Here is a 17,609-nt window from a genome sequence, read left to right as displayed (position 1 = left end):
TAGTTTTTGGTTGGTAGCAATAACTTAAATGAACCTTATATATTTGGAATCAGCATAAAAAGCCAATTCTGTTAATTTGTCAATTGTCATTAAGGGGCCGTTTTTGTTTTGTTTTGGTGAATATTGTCCTGAGTCGCTCCTTACTTACAGTTTGTTGTCACGAAATGTTGGATAAGATTTGCTATTTAGATTTTTTTTTTCATTTCAACATGTTCATTTTATTCAGTTGAAATTATTCAGTTCAATTTGACAGCTTGATTGCATATTTAAATTCAGTTTTTCATTCGCTATTCCTTACTTTTTTGTATATGTTTGAAAATTCAAGGAATTTCAGTTCGAGGGAGAGAATTGCCCTGTTATGAAAGAGGTATATTTTTCACGGTCATTACAGAATTGAAACATGGTATCTATGTAGATAGGGGGATTTTTGAGCATAGGCACTTAGAAATGTCTTGGCAAAACCTCCCGTTAACAGTTTTTGAAATCATGTAAATCTGTGGATCTAGGATAGATAAATGAAGCTTCCAGGAATGGAATCAGAGAAAAATTTATCCCCTTGGAAGCTGTTGTTAAGTTCCTATCTCTACTCCTTATGTAGCCTATTCTGAGGCTTAGGACATTACATTAAAACAAGTCTACACCTGTTATAATCTTGAGGAGCAATAAATCTTTCCGAAATTTTGGTTTGAGTCTGATTTTCTTTTAGTCTAGGGTGCCCCCCTCCTGAAATTTTTTTGTGGATGCCCTTGGACTAAACAACGAGATAGGGCAACTATATTCTCGATTGTGTTCAGTGACCCCCCGGCATTTCAAAGAAGTTGTAATTAAAGAGACAAGAAATTCTTTTACTCTAAGCTGGGGATTATGGATTCCTTCACTTGGATCTTATGTGATTTGTATTTTACTTTTGTGCTCAGTTGTTGTGCATAAATTTTTTCAATGTCAGGCACAAAAGTGTGGATTTCTCTTGAAGGATTGCCTGGATTTCGGGATGGAAGACAAATTTGAAAAAAAAAAAACTAGGCAAAATAACATGGGAAAGATATGAAGTCATTGAGGAATCCATGGAAAACTAGTGATTTCAGTGAAGGATTAGGGGGAGGGGCGAGCGTCCTAAGTCTAGACCCTGCTTAAGAGCTCTTTAAATGTGCTTGCATACCTCAAGTTTTGCTTCCGCTCAACTGTTTCATCAATTATTTATTCTTTTATTTACCCCTAGCATACAGGTTAAAGTGACTGCAAAGCTTCTTGCGGCGGCCCAATGGCAGTAGGTGATGATCCTTGTGTCACGTATTGCCAAGTGAAGATTGATCCACTTTATCACCAGTGGCAAAACGAATATGTACTGAATTACTGCCCGATGCCACAAAGTCGTTTGTACCTCCCAAAGGAGGTACAAACTTCTTGTTGCCACTGTACTTTGATAACTTTTATTTACCTTAATCTTCGTTTTATTATTACCTTGTCTAGCTGCTTACAAGAAGAATAAATATTATTTATATCTATACTTCGTTATATCAACTTCCTGATTAATGAGTGAAAAATAAAGAGTAATTACATAATATATTCTGTGTATTTACATAAATGTTAAAACCCAATTTCAAGACTGCTCCTAGTTGTAAATATAACTGTCATAAACTGCCACGCCATGATAAAGAGCTTTAAGCTTTGCCTGTCACCCTGAAGCTTGACCACCGGGGCACTTTCCTATCTCGTACTTGTCAAATCTTTCAAGTAGGCGAGGACTATCTGCATGGAAAAGACAAAGTTTTATAATTCGCATTAAGCCATATGTGGTTGGGAGACTGAACAGTTTCGTTTGGTAATTTAATGTGGGATAGGATCTAATTAAAGAAAATTGATGATCAATATTAGCCATTGGCTAAATTTATAAGCTTATAAATGGGTTAATTTTTTCCATCTATGGAAGCGCTAAATAAGAACTGATTATGATGTTCGACAAACCAGATGCTGATAATGAATAATGTATGAAATAAGTAAGACTTGAAGCAAAACTTTTTGTTTAAAATGTCAACACCGAATAAAAAGAAGAAAATATGTTACTGATATTTTAGTTCGGATTCAATTCAAGAGAGGTGAATGGTCCAACTGGTGTAAACCCCTGCCCAATTGAAATATTTCTTGTTTCATAAATTGGTCTAAAAATCCAAAGAAATGAAAAATCAGGTAAGGGATTAAATCAATTCATGCTCTAATCTCACTGACAACTGTCATATTAAGTCATAGGAATATACTCTTTTTAAGACCACCCATCTCCCCTTGACCAGCGAAATCCAGGATGGGGCCCTGAGTATCCTATACCGTGGGTGGAGTTTTCATTTTGAAGAGGGTTGGGGTAGGGCATTTTGAGTTTACACCAATTTTAGTATAGTAAAGGTTAATGTTTATGGATCCTAAGGAGCCACCTCGTGCATTTCATACGAATACTCCTCCCCTACCCCAAATGCATTTACGGGAGAGAGGCTCTGACTCTCAAGCACCGTCCCTTAAATTTCCACTTATGGCTAACATGCAATATTCAGGGCTTATTACAATTAGCAAGCTTACTGGACGATTGCTGTGTGGTCTGATGACGGGAACATTACACAGTAGGCTCAATGTAAGTGCTAGTATCCGTTGAGGTTTCTTTTTCTCCGCTGTGTTGTTTTTTTGTCTTTATTGACTTTGTCACTCGGATGTATAACTTCACAGGTAGGATCCTACTATACCAGGGCCTCATTTCCTATGAGGATTTTACTGATTAGTTAGCCCACCTGCCAGATTTTAGAGACGATCTACAGCGAAATATCACAGAGCTTTCAAACTCAGCCAAGCGAGCTTGATAATCAGTCAGCGTGAAACAAACCCTGCCTACCCCGCCTCTCAAATTTGTTACTGATATTCTAGAGGGGGTTGACAAATTTGGATGCACTGGAAGCATCATTACATCTGACAGGAGCCATGTAAATTACTTGCGAGACGCTTGGAACACGCTTACTTGCGCTGGAAACGTCTTAGACAAGCTAAGGAACGCGTGGGAAAACTCTACTTGCTCCCTGAAACGTAAACTCCAGCTCTTTAAAACCAACATCCTCTCTTTGATAAAATCTGGATTCAAATCTTGGGTATTGTCCAAACTGCTCTATGCTTTAACCCCCCTCCCTCCTGCCCAAAAGATATTCCTCGCGGGAAATACCTCGCGAAAAATCCCACCTCCCTCCTGTGAAAAGTACCCCCAGGAAAATACCCCCGTGGTACTCTCCTCCCCTGTGTAAAATACCCCACGTGGAAAACACCCATCCCTCGATATATCCCCAAGTGAAAAATCCCCTCTCTCCTCCCCCACGCAGAAAATATCGAACCAATAAATTTCCCCCCGGAAAATATCCGCTGTGGAAAATCAGGCTTTCCAAATATTGAGAATTTTATTTGAGTTTTGTTTTTATTTTCCGTAGGGAGATGGAATTTCGGCACTTGTGTATTATGCCCCATTCACTCAAGTTTACGTTGTGTAAAACCCTAGAACATTCCGGTTTCTTTGTTAGTTTCTTTCAGCTAAGCGCGACAAGACAAAGACAAGTGACAGAATAGATGGGAAACATATAATGTGGGCTATATATTTGCAAATAAGGGGGACAGGGGGTAATCAAGTAGTTCTGGGCATAAAGTCATGGCTAATTATAGAAATAGCCGAGACAGATAGTCCAATTGAGTGAGAGGCAAATCTGGCATTAACCCGGTTATTAGGATTGTATAAAAATGACGTTAGTTCATTTATTAATAGATAAATCTATTTATTATCCGTCCTTGCGTCATTCCTAGGGCAGAAGAACTAAGGTAGATAGGCATAGAACTAAGATAGTAATAGAACCTATAGTTTTTCATGTGTTTGGTTAAATGACACGGGTAGATGGCGGGAGTAAGTATACTCGCTTATTGGACCAATACTTGTTTGTTAGCTTTTAAAAAAGCATGTCCACCTAGAGTCTCAGGCAGATTGACCAAGAATTTAAAATTGAATTAAGTTTTTACTAGTGCAAATGTCTAAGTTTGTGAATTGAATCAATCTTCTTACCTGATATTTATTGTGGATGGACCTAATTTGACTTTAGACGATTTAGAAGTATTTGTATAGTTTCAAGTCAGAAAACAATTCTTACTTTATAATATGCAGAATAAATGTGTCTAACGCATTTTACAGGCGGACCCGCCATACTTAGCCCCCCCCCCCCTAATGTACAAATATGTAACCCAAATTTGTTTCTAAAGTAGCGAAGAAACTAACGAAGAAACTGGTTTGTGCTTGAGCTTTTACACAGTATAAACTTGAGCGAGTGGTGCATAATACACAAGTACCAAAATTCCATGTCCAAAGACACAACCAATGTAAGTGTAGCTATTAATTCGACTTATTTTTAACCTTATCTAATATTGCTTCCTTAGCGCCATTTTATTTCTTATTTAAATAATTTTGTCTTCATACTTTTTTTAAATAGTTCGTGGTAACGAACTGTAGTAAGGAGCGACCCGGCTCAATAGTAACCAAAACCCTAAAACACGGAACTTTGAAACCAATAAATACATCAAAAGAATCACATTTTAATGCTGATTTTAAATACGTAAATTTTATCATGTTTAGTCTTACCCATCAAAGGTTACGAGCCTCAGAAAATTTGGCTCATTTTAGAAAATAGGAGGAAACACCCCCTAAAAGTCATAGAATCTTAAGTTTGAAGCTCCTATCTAAAAAATGTGGAATTTTGTATTTTCTGCCAGAAGACAGATCACGGATGCGTGTTTATTTGTTTGTTTGTTTTATTTTTTTCCCCCAGGGATGATTGTATCGACCCAGTGGTCCTAGAATGTTCCGAGAGGGCTCATTCTAACGGAAATTCAAAGTTCTAGTGCCCTCTTTAAGTGATCAAAAATTGGAGGGCACGTAGGCCCCCTCCCATGCTCTTTTTTCCAAAGTCACCGGATCAAAATTTTGAGATAGCCACTTTGCTCAGCATAGTCAAAAAATCTAATAACTATGTCTTTGAGGACGACTTATTCCCCCACAGTCCCCAGGGGAAGGGCTGCAAGTTATGAACTTTACCCATTGCTTACATATAGTACTGTTTATTGGGAAGTATACAAACGTTTTTAGGGGGATTTTTCTGGTGTGTGTGTGTGGGGGGGTGAGTCAGGGGAAGGGGCTACTTGGAAATATCTTTCCATGGAGGATTTTTTAATGGGGGAAGAGAATTTCTATGAAAGGGGCGTTGGACTTTCCAGAATTACTAAAAAAAAACAATGAGGAATTAAATCAAAAAATAATTTTTTCAACTGAAAGTAAGGAGTAACATCAAAACTTAAAACGAACAGAAATTGTTCCTTATATGTTGGGGCTTGTCCCCTCCTCAATACCTCGCTCTTTACGCTCAAGTATTTTTGGAAACTTCAAAAAAGCTACTTATTCTAATTAAACGGCCTTTGTTATTCAGGGGTCATTCTTAAAGCATTAGAACAAAACTCAAGTTTTGTTTTTTAACACAAAACACAAAACAAGTTTTTTAAACTAAAAGTTAGGAGCGACGTTAGAACTTAAAACGAACAGAAATTATTGTGGTTATGAAAGGGGCTGTCCCCTCCTCAACGTCCCATTCTTTATCCTAAAGTTTGACACTTTTTAAACAATAAAAAACTTTAGTGTAAAGAGCCAGGCATTGAGCAGGGAACAGCCCTTTTCATATGGAGGGGGTTGAGGGGAGGGGGCTATTTGGGAGGATCTTCCCTTGGAGGAATCTGTCATGGAAGGAGAGAAATTCCATGAAGGGGGCGCAGGATTTTCTACTATTATTTAAAAAAAAACAATGAAAAAATAAATATGAAAAAGTTTTTTCAACTGAAAGTAAGGACCAGCATTAAAACTTAAAACGAACAGAGATTATTACGCATATGGGGGGTCCATCTCTTCCTAAATAGCTCGCACTTTACGCTAAAGTATTTTTAGTAATTTCAGCTATTTATTCTACAGCCTTTGTGATTCAGGGGTCAATCTTAAGGAATTGGGACAAAATGATTGGGACAAAGGAATTGGCTTTAATGTAAAGAGTGAGGTATTAACGAGGGGGCAAACCCCCTCATATACATAATAAAAATATACGAATATAGAAGCTCGTTAAGTAAGTTAATTTGTAAGTTGTGTATATTTTTTACTAATAAAAACGTTCGTTAAAAATTAAAAATTCTAATTGCCTTTTTAAGTAACCGAAAAGTTAGAGGGCAACTAGGCCTCCTCTCCCACCCTTTTTCTCAAAATCGTCTGATCGAAACTAAGAGAAAGCCATTTAGCAAAAAAAAAAAAAAAAAAATTATACGCAAATTTCGTTTTAATTATTCATTTGCGGAGAGCCAAAATAAAAACATGCATTAATTCAAAACGTTCAGAAATTAAATAAAAAAAAAAAGTTTTTTTTAACTGAAAGCAAGGAGCGACATTAAAACTTAAAAAGAACAGAAATTACTCCGTGTATGAAAGGGGCTGTTCCTCCCTCAACGTCCCGCTCTTTACGCTAAAGTTATTTACTGTTTAACAAAGTAGAATTGAGAGAAAGAGTAGAACTTTAGCGTAAAGAGTGGGACGTTGAGGGACGAATAGCCCCTTTCATACACGGAGTAATTTCTGTTTGTTTTAATGTCGCTCCTTGTTTTAAACTTGTTTTTTTTTAATTTAAGTTAAATTTAAATCGACCGGAAACTACTATCAATGAATAAATGAAACCCAACACGAACAGAAAGTAAAATAAATAATCTGATCAAAATAGCCGATACTGATGTAGATGAATAAATGAATTCTAAAATGAGTAGAAAATAGAATGAATATTCCATTGAGCAAAAATTAACAAAAATTACTAGAAGCAGTAGTTCGGCTACTGCCCCCATTAACTCGAAATCAAACAGTTCGTGGTAATGAACTGTAGTAAGGAGCGACCCGGCTCAATAGTAACCAAAACTCTAAAAAATTGAATTTTGATATCAATAGCTACATCAAAAGAATCGCATTTTAATGCTGATTTTAAATATATAAGTTTCATCAAGTATAGTATTACCCATCAAAAGTTACGAGCCTGAGAAAATTTGCCTTATTTAGGAAAATAGGGGGAAACACCCCCTAAAAGTCGTAGGATCTTAACGAAAATGACACCATCAGATTTATCGTATTAGAGAACCCTACCGTACAAGTTTCAAGATCCTATCTACAAAAATGTGGAATTTTGTTTTTGCCAGAAGACAAATCACGGGTGCGTGTTTATTTGTTTTTTGTTTTTTTTTCCAAGGGGTCATCGTATTGACCAAGTGGTCCTACAATGTCGCAAGAGGGCTCATTCTAACGGAAATGAAAAGTTCTAGAGCCCTTTTTAAGTGACCAAAAAAATTGAAGGCCATCTAGGCCCCCTCCCACGCTCATTTTTTTCCCAAAGTCAACGGATCAAAATTTTGAGATGGCCATTTTGTTCAGCATAGTCGAAAACCATAATAACTATGTCTATGTCACTTCCCAACTATGTCACTTCCCAACTTAATAACTATGTCACTTCCCATTATTGGGAAGTGTACAGACGTTTTCGGGGGGATTTTATTTTGTTTGGGGGTGGGGCTGAGGAAAGGGGGTTATGTTGGAGGATCTTTCCTTGGAGGAATCTGTCATGGGGGAAGAAAAATTCAATGACAAGGGCGCAGGATTCTCTAGCATTACTATAAGAAAACAATGAAAAATAAACATGAAAACGTTTTTTCAAATGAAAGGAAGAAGTAGCATTGAAACTTAAAACGAACAGAGATTATTACGCATATGAGGGGTTCTAAAAACACTTTAGCATAAAGAGCGAGGTATTTAGGAGGAGATAAATACCTTGCTCTTTATGGTAAAGTATTTTTAGTAATTTCAACTATTTATTCTACGGCATTTCTGATTCAGGGGTCATTCTTAAAGAATTGGGACAAAACTTAGGATTTAGTGTAAAGAGCGAGGTATTAACGTGGGTACAAACCCCCTCGTATACATAATAAAAATATAAGGTTATGAAAGTTTGTTACGTAAGTTAATTCTTAAGTTACGTATATTTTTTACTAATAAAAACGTTCGTTAAAAATTAAAAGTTCTAGTTGCCTTTTTAAGTAACCAAACAATTGGAGGGCAACTAGGCCTCCTTCTCCACCCCTTATTTCTCAATATCGTCAGATCAAAACTAAGAGAAAGCCATTTAGCCAAAAAAAGAATTAATATACAAATTTCATTTTAATAATTTATGTACGGAGAGCCAAAATCAAACATGCATTAATTCAAAAACGTTCAGAAATTAAATAAAAAAAAAACTAATTTTTTTAGCTGAAAGTAAGGAGCGACATTAAAACTTAAAACGAACAGAAATTAATCCGTATATGAAATGAGTTGTCCCCTCAGCAATCCCTCGCTCTTTACGCTAAAGTTTGACTCTTTGCCACAATTCTACTTTTTAAAACAATTAAAAGCTTTAGCGTAAAGAGCGAGGGATTGCGGAGGGGACAACTCATTTCATATACGGATTAATTTCTGTTCGTTTTAAGTTTTAATGTCGCTCCTTACTTTCAGCTAAAAAAATTAGTTTTTTTTTTATTTAATCTTCTAAAGGATGCGGTGTCATTTGAGCTTCATTGAAACCTACATATATTTTAAACTGTGAGATTCAGTTTTTCAAAACGTTAACGAAAAATACAAAACAAAGTCACTGTAGTAATCGATGTGAGTGGAAATAAATTTGTATGATATACGCCCTACCTTATGTTCTTCTAATAAGTCACTTCTCTTTGTTTTGTCTCGCACTAAGTTAAAAGAAACTAATGAAAAAAAAAATGGTTCTATAATGCGTCAATGAATGAACAACAATAGGTAGGGCGTTATCATACAAGCACCTTACCTGTTACAGTTTTAAAAAGAAAGTTTGAAATATATTTGGTTTTCAGTAGAGCACAAGTGGCTCAATAGTCTTTAGAATGTTTAATAATGAGGGAGGGGGCGTTATTCAGCTCGGTGGGTTGGAGAGGGGTGTTATTGTTGCGAAATCCTAAAAAGGGCTTATGCCAGATTTGCCTTTCACTCACTCAGACTATCCGTCTTGGCTTTTTCTACAATTAGCCATAGCTTGACGCCCAAAACTACTTTGATTTTAATTCAAAATCAGCGGACTCGGTTGGGGCCGAAGTAATTTCTATTAGTTTTGCTTGGCAATAGTATAGCGTCTTTAAGTTTGACAGCCCCTGATTTTTCTATGAAACTCACTCAGACTATCCGTCTTGGCTTTTTCTACAATTAGTCTTAGCTTGACGCCCAAAACTACTTGATTTTAATTCAAAATGAGTGGACTCGGTTGGGGCCGAAGTAATTTCTATTAGTTTTGCTTGGCAGTAGTACAGCGTCTTTAAGTTTGACAACCCCTGATTTTTCTATGAAACTTTAAAAAGATGATAATGACTTGTAATGTTTTTTTTAGTGCAAAATTAATCGCAGAAATTCAAAGATTCAGCTGGAGCTAGACATTTAGTACCAAGGCCAAGAGGGTGAAATCATCATATTACAGATTCTGGTAGGGGTCTATATATACATGAACAGCCTGGCTGAAAAAAAAACATGAATCTTATGATCGTATTCCATATATTAGGGAACTAAGAGTTTACTTTAGCAGAAACGAATGCAGAATTTGTTCAAGAATACCACCAGGAAGCTTTTCCCAGGGGATGGGGGGAGGAGGGAAATAATATCAGGTGTTTGTTTTTACTAGGATCAAAACTGGTATTTTTCATTTTTTTTTTCCTTTTGAAATTTTGTTTCAAATGTCTCATTGTTCACCAAAGGTAAAGGAGCATAGCCCACCCTTGCCCTCTGGCGGTAGCCATGATTGGATTTACTCGGTTTAAAAAAGTTTAACTTTAATCAATGAATAAGATTTTCTCAGACCACAAAACTGTTTTTCGGATGAATAAAAAGTCCAAGAATGCCCCCAGGAAAGCTCATAGACGGGAGGGGGCAACTGCTACCAGAAGTTTTGTTTTATCTATATTTGGATGAAAATATTTATTATATTCTCTTTTTTTTCAAATGTCTTACTTTTTTAAAGAAGGCTGGTGTCAATATTATCAACAACAGTCCCTCCCTGGTAGCCCCAAAGGGTTGGTTCACTGCTTGAGCAATTATATAATCTTAGCAATTAATTAAGCTATTAATTTGAGTATGTAATTAATTAAGTAATATAAGTAATTATGAGCTGAAAGTAATATATTTAAGGGTAGTTCCTACCTTGAAAGTTGCATTAACACCTAGCTCCAAAAATCCAACTTTAACTTTAGCTCCAAAAAATCTAACTTTAACTAAAAAATCACTATTTTTTAAGACACAAAGCTATTTCCCGATGAATAAACCTTTGTTGGCATTGGCAAAAAAGTTTTTATGCTCCACCATTCAAATGCTGCTGGATGTCGCAATGAAATCAATATCAATAATCAATCAAAATCAATAATCAATAAGTCAAAATCAATAATTACTTAATTTTAGTAATTAATAAAGTTATTAATTTAAGCATGTAATTAATTAAGTAACATAAGTAATTATGAGCTGAAAACAGTAATATATTTAAGGGTAGTTCCTAGATTGAAAGTTGCATTAACACCTAGCTCCAACAAATGTAACTTTAACTTTAGCTCCAAAAAATCCAACTTTAACTAAAAAATCACCATTTTTTAAGACAAAAAGTTATTTCCCGATGAATAAACCTTTGTTGGCATTGACAAAAAAGGGTTTTATGCTCCACCATTCAATCGCTGCTGGATATTGCAATGAAATGCTTGGGCCCATTTTTTAAGTGTCAAAATCATTAGTCGACGCTTTTTAACAATAAAGCTCAGAAACAAGGCCTGCCTAATAAATTTTCGGGCTATAAAAGAATTTGAAATTTATATTAAGCCTAAACTACGGGATCTCTTATAACTGCTTTACATTTTTGATTTCAGAGCCTAGGTGAAAAAAAATTAGTACTATTTAAGATCCATTTAGGAATTTTTCATGGGAATTAGGGGTAGAGAAAAACAATTCATTTAGCATATTTGATTGTTAATCATTGTTATTCAATGACTACGCTACGAGCGGGAAACCTGTCAATTAATCAATCAGCTTGGTCAACTAAAGAAGCTATGAAGTAAATAACGCAGGCAAATCAAACAGTTTGTTGTAATAGACTGTAAGTAAGGAGCAACCCGGCTCAATAGTAACCGACTAAAAAACCGAATTTTGGTAGCAACAGATACCGCAAAAGAATCGGATTTTCATGCTAATTTTAAGTATTAAAGTTCCATCAAATTTAGTCTTATCCATCAAAAGTTAGGAGCTTGAGATTACTTGCCTTATTTTCAAAAAAGGGGGAAACATTCTCTAAAAATCATAGAATCTTAGTGAAAATGACACCATCAGATTCAGCGTATTAGTGAACCCTACTCTAGAGGTTTCAAGCTTGTTGTTTTTTTCCCTAGGGGTAATCGTATCAACCCAGCGGTCCTACAATGTCGCGAGAGGACCCATTCAAACAGAAATTAGAAGTCATAGTGCCCTTTTTAAGTGACCAGAAATTTGGATAGAAACTAGGCCTCCTCCCACGCTCATTTTTTCCAAAGTCATCGGATCAAAATTTTGAGAAAGCCATTTGTTCAGTATAGTTAAAAAAGTCTAAAAAATATATATTTGAGGACGACTTAATCCCCCACAGTCCCCGGGAGAAGGGCTTCAAGCTATGAACCTTGTCCGTTGTTTAAATATAGTATTGGTTATTGGGAAGTATACAGACGTTTTCTGGGGGATTTTTTCTGGTGGGGGGGTCAGGAGAGGGGTTCACTTGGGAGTATCTTTCCATGGGGAAAAGAATTTCCATGAAGGGTGTGCTGTTTTTTTCAGCATTATTTGAAAGAGCAATGAGAAATAAAATAAAAAACAAACAAGTTTGTTCAAATGAAAGTAAGGAGCAACATTACAATTTAAAATGAAAAGAAATTATTAGATATATAAGGGGCTTCGTCCCCTCCTCAATACCTCACTCTTTAGGCTAAAGTTTTTTTTAAGTACTTTCAGAAGAACTGCTTATTCTAATTAAACGGCCTTTGTGCTTGGGAGGTCGTTCTACCAATAGATACATCAAAGGAATTGGATTTTGTTTTGATTTTAAATATATAAGTTTTATCAAGTTTAGTCTTACCTATCAAAAGTCACGAGCCTGAGAAAATTTGCCTTATTTTCGAAAAAAGCTGGAGTCACTCCCTGAATGTCATAGATTTTTAATGAACATCAAATCGCCAGATTCAGCGTATCAGACAACCCTACTGTAGAGGTTTCAAGCTCCTATCTGCAAAAATATGGAATCTTGTGTTTTTTGCCAGAAGAAAGGTCACAGATGCTTGTTTATTGTTTTTTTCTTTTTCTCAGGGCTGATTGTATGGACCCAGAGGTCCTGGAATTTCGCAGAAGGGCTCATTCGAACGGAAATTAAAAGTTCTAGTGCTCTTTATGAGTGACCAAAAACTTGGAAGACAACAAGGCCCTCTTCCACGCTAATTTTTCCCAAAGTCACCGGATCAAAATTTTGGTAAGGCTATTTTGTTCAGCATAGTCAAAAAATCTAATAACTATGTGTTTTATAACGACTTAATCCCTCATAGTCCCTGGGGAATGGCTGCAGGTTATGAACTTCACCCATTGTTTACATATAGTATTAGTTATATCTTTTTCAGGAGACGTTTTCGGGTTTTTTCTGGCGGTGGTGGGGGTCAGAGGAGGGGGTTATGTGGGACTATCTTTCCATGGAGGAAATTTTCATGGGAGAAGAGAATTTCCATGAAGGGGACTCTGGACTTTCCAGCATTATCTAAAAAAAACAATCAGAAATTGAATTAAAAAAAACATTTTTTTTTCAACTGAAAGTAAGGAACAACATTAAAACTTAAAACTACCATAAATTATCAAGTATATGAGGGGACTCATCCCTTCCTCAATACCTCGCTCTTTACGCAAAGTATTTTTAGTAATTTCAAAAGAGCTATTTATTCTAATTAAACGGCATTTGTGATTCACGCGTCATTCTTAAAGAATTGGAACAAAATTCGAACTTTAGGGTAAGGCTAGAGTTATTAAGGAGGGGGCGAACCCCCTCGTATACATAACAAAATTATCCGAACATAGAAGTTCGTTACGTAAGTTAATTCGTAAGTTACGTATATTTATTACTAATAAAAATGTTCGCAAATAAAATTAAAAATTCTAGTGCCCTTTTTAAGTAACTAAAACGATTGGACGGTAACTAAGCCCCCTCTTCCGCCTCTTTTTTCTTAAACTTGTCTGATCAAAATTTTGAGAAAGCCGTTTAGCCAAAAAAAGTAAAATTAATATGCAAATTTAGTTTTAATTATTTATGTGCGGTGAGTCAAAATCAAAACCTGCATTAAGTCAAAAACGATCAGAAAATAAAAAAAAATTTGACTGAAAGTAAGGAGTGATATTAAAACTTAAAAAAAGATATTATTCCGTTTATGAAAGGGGGTGTCCCCTCCTCAACACCCCGCTCTTTACGCTAAAGTTTTTTGTTGTTTTGAAAGATTGGGTTGTGAGAAAGAGTCAAACTTTAGTATAAAGAGCAGGGCGGTGAGGAGAAGAGAACCCCTTTTATATACGGGATAATTTCTGTTCGTTCTAAGTTTTAATGTTGCTCCTAACTTTCAGTTCTTGTTTTTTAATTTAATTCAGTCAAGCAATCAAGCTATTTATTCAAACAATAAATTTACAACAAAAACACTTCAACATAGACTCCCCCGTATGGCTCTGTGGCGAGGAAAAAAAGAGGGGAGAAAGAATAAAACAAAAACAAACAAAAAAAGAAGAGCATTTTCAACGTAATGCATTTAGACCTTTCAAAGATTCAACAACAACAAAAAAACAACCCTGAATTAGAGAAAACAAGTAGAAACGTTGAACCCAAGTCAAAATACCCTTTACAATAAACATTTCTAACCCAGGTTAGGGTCACCCATACCCCCCCCCCCCAAAAAAAAAATTATAAACATAAAATATCAGGACATTAAAAAAAAAAATTTAAGTTTTTTTGAAACTACCAAAAGAGTGACATTTTATGAGCTGAATCAGATAGGCTGTTCCAAACGATATGACAAACAGTTAGTGGATTAAAGTCAGACCTTGCCGATAGAGTAAACGAAATATTAATATTCCCTGAACTGCGAAGGTGATGCGTAGGCCTGTCAGTGACGAAAGAAGGAGCAGTTTGTAGGGCTGTGGGAACATCACCATGAAGTTGATGAAAAGTGAATGACGCTCAAGAAAGAATGTGGAGTGACCGTAAATTCTTAAATCTACTGAGAGAACCCCTCAAAAGGTGGATACCTGTTAACTGAGGGCACGCCAGAAAAGTATGAGAAAAAACTAAAAAACATTTAGGGCAAGGCAATTAGCCTCGAACCAAAGAACGGCTCTCTAGAAAAGGTTCACTAATTTGGGAAGCATCTTAGAATCAGTTCCTACTGCAGCACAAATAGTACTGTTATCGGCGATGGCAACGAGAGCGTCCTCATCCTGCGAAAGTGAAGGATTTTTTTCGCATTGAAAAATTCAGGATGACATAGGCGACAGCAAACTGAAGGTTTCTGCTTCTTAACCGCAACTATAAAGTCATTAACATAAGTCGAAAACAGAAACAGTCCAAGAACAGAACCTTGAGGAACACCAAACTCAACTTCAGACAAAAAGCGGGAGAGGGAATCGACGGAGATAGTTCTACCGGACAAATAGGAATCAAACCAAGTATGAGCCTGTCCTTTTACACCAATGTGTGATAGCTTATAAAGAAGAATCCTATGCGTTAAGGAGTCAAAGGCCTTGCAGACATCCAGGAATATAGCAACAGGGATCAAACCGGAGTCAAGCGCAGTGTGGAGAAAATTTAGAAGAGTTACACATGCATGTTCCGTAGAATGTTTAGCTTGGAAGCCAAACTAAAAATCATGAAAAAAAAAACTTTTAGCTAGCCTCTAGAAAAGCTAATAGTCAGGAAAGTATGGTCTTTTCAAACATTATGCTAAAAACAGACAGCAAAGATAAAGGTCGATAATTGGCTGGATCGTTTCAAGGTCCACCTTTATATAAAACAATTACTTTAGCTCACTTAACGGAACTGGGGAAAACCCCATTTTCAAAAGAAAGATTTATAAGCTTCGCCAATGGAGAAACAATTGAAGGAAGAATGAACTTAACTACCATAGTTGGAATGCAGTCAGGGCCAGACGACAAAGAACCTTTCAAGCTATTTGCAATCCTGGCTACTTCAACATCAGAAGCAGGATACAGCACCATCGACTTGAGACAAAGTGGACCAAGATGAGATTTGTGGTCTGGTTGTGACAGCGAACCCCTGAATGAAGAAGCAGTAATTTTCTCAACATTAGCGAAAAATGATGTAAATGCTTCCTGAACAGATGGAACACCCTCAATAACCACATCACCAACCACAAGACTCGGAGGGATAGAGGGAGCCATAGAAAAACGTTCTAGGAAGGAATTAATTAGGAAGGAATAAAATATTGTTACGTTTATAATATGGACAAAAAATCGTACATCACCAAACTGGCATCGAGTAGGGGAGGGGAGCATGACCCCCTGCATTTTGGAGAATCCCTTTTAGCAATGGATTTGTCTCTGTTTTAGGAATATTCACTAAATTTTTTTCTGTTCTTTTTTAATAACCATTTAGCAAAATGAAACTAACAAAATTCCTTCCCCCTCAATTATAAATTTTTTAGTGATTAATCGGCTCAATCAGTGAAAGAAAAAGTTGAAAGAAGAAACTGTCAAGTTCAGTGTCATCACTTTATTACTTTTGGATATTGCATCGTTACATCGCATTATTATATCGCATTATTACGCATTATGGTCATCCTAGCGATAAAAGAAAAAGACTCTAAAAAAAGTCAGGTTAGGTTGAACCAACCTAAGGTGAAATGTGAATCAACGAAAGAAAGTAGAGACTGGTCAAAAATGTCATCTTTACGAAATTAAGTGCTATGTTCGATCATCTGGAAAACTATTCTATATTTTATTTTTGGGTTGTATTACTTTTAACATTAGCACAAATTACGAATTTATTTCGAAAATCCAGATCGGACAAAATTCAAATTCATTAAATGTCGCTGATTAACATAGCCACTTATAGCTCTGTATCTACTTACAGCAGACATGGGAGGAGTTGCCCACAGGTCGGTCAAATGATCCCTTAAGCGATGGATTTTAAGAGATTTCCATAAAATAAGATACATATTAGGAATAATGAGGAATGTAAACAAAGATATTTTAGCATTAGACATCTTTTGAACTCCTTCTCCAGCACAGTGGCGTGAATTAATGCAATATTTCTGGGGGAGGAAAAATGTGTTTTTCAATGCCTGGGGGGGGGCAAATCTGTTGTTTGTTTTTGTTTATCCATGGAAGTATAAAAAAAGACATTTTTCAATGAAAATACCCCAGAAATATATTTTTTCCTCATCAAGGGACAATATATCTAGGAGGCACAGGATCTCTTGCCCTTCAATTGTCATTGCTGCCCCCCATGGAGGTTTTTGCAACGTCTGTTTAACCTGTGTTTGATTTCAATGTTGCATTTGACTGTTTCTACACATCCGTATCTGTTGAATAGATTCCAGCTTTCCATCCAACTGTTTCTGTTTTGTTTTTTCGTTTTTGTACCATCCCCAAAGAATCCTAAAGGAAATTATTTCAGAATTCATCAAGTAATTGTAAGAATCTTTACTATTCTAATCAAAATATCTATAAGTCAATAAGGCGAAGAGAATAACGGATTTAAAAATTATGACCAAGAAAAGAAATAAAAATTGCCTTTTGTGACTAATAAATCTTACGTCTTATTCGAAACCGTTGAAAGATAATTAGCTCGTATCATCCTTCTAAACTTTTATTGTTTTCTGCCACGAAAAGCCGGTAAATTCTTTGTGCTCTTAAAATTAATCTCGTGGTATTTATAATATGGTTGATTTGAAATACATTCTGAAGCCTCCAATCTCTTTTATCAGATGGCAACGGTTACCAAAATATTTTTGAATTATATTTAGTCAATCGGTGAAAACCACTATTCTAACTTGATTTAATTTCATATGCTTCTTTTAAATTGAACTAATTGCTGCGTACCATGGACATTGACTGTAAAATCTGACTTCTCAATTGGTTCAGTGGAAACTTAAGACATATCTAGAAAAAAAGAAAAAAAAAGATACGATACGATACCTTCTTAATAAACACAATTATAATGCTTTACATTACGCATCTACTGCACTGATGGAAAAATATACGTTTTTGTTGGCGTGCAGTAGTAAAAATTAACCATTTTTTAAACGCACCAAAACATAAAGTAATAACTAGCTAACAAAAAAAGAAAAAACATACAAAAAAAGAAAAAGATCAATCTCCTTCACAACATCCCCCCATAAATAATAATAAAAAAAAATCCCACCAATCCTACTCCCTCAGTACCACC

This window comes from Artemia franciscana, chromosome 2 (genome assembly GCF_032884065.1).
Source record: "Artemia franciscana chromosome 2, ASM3288406v1, whole genome shotgun sequence".
NCBI lineage: Eukaryota > Metazoa > Arthropoda > Branchiopoda > Anostraca > Artemiidae > Artemia > Artemia franciscana.
The sequence above is the reverse complement of the archived record's forward strand: the minus strand, read 5'-3'. Positions refer to the sequence as shown.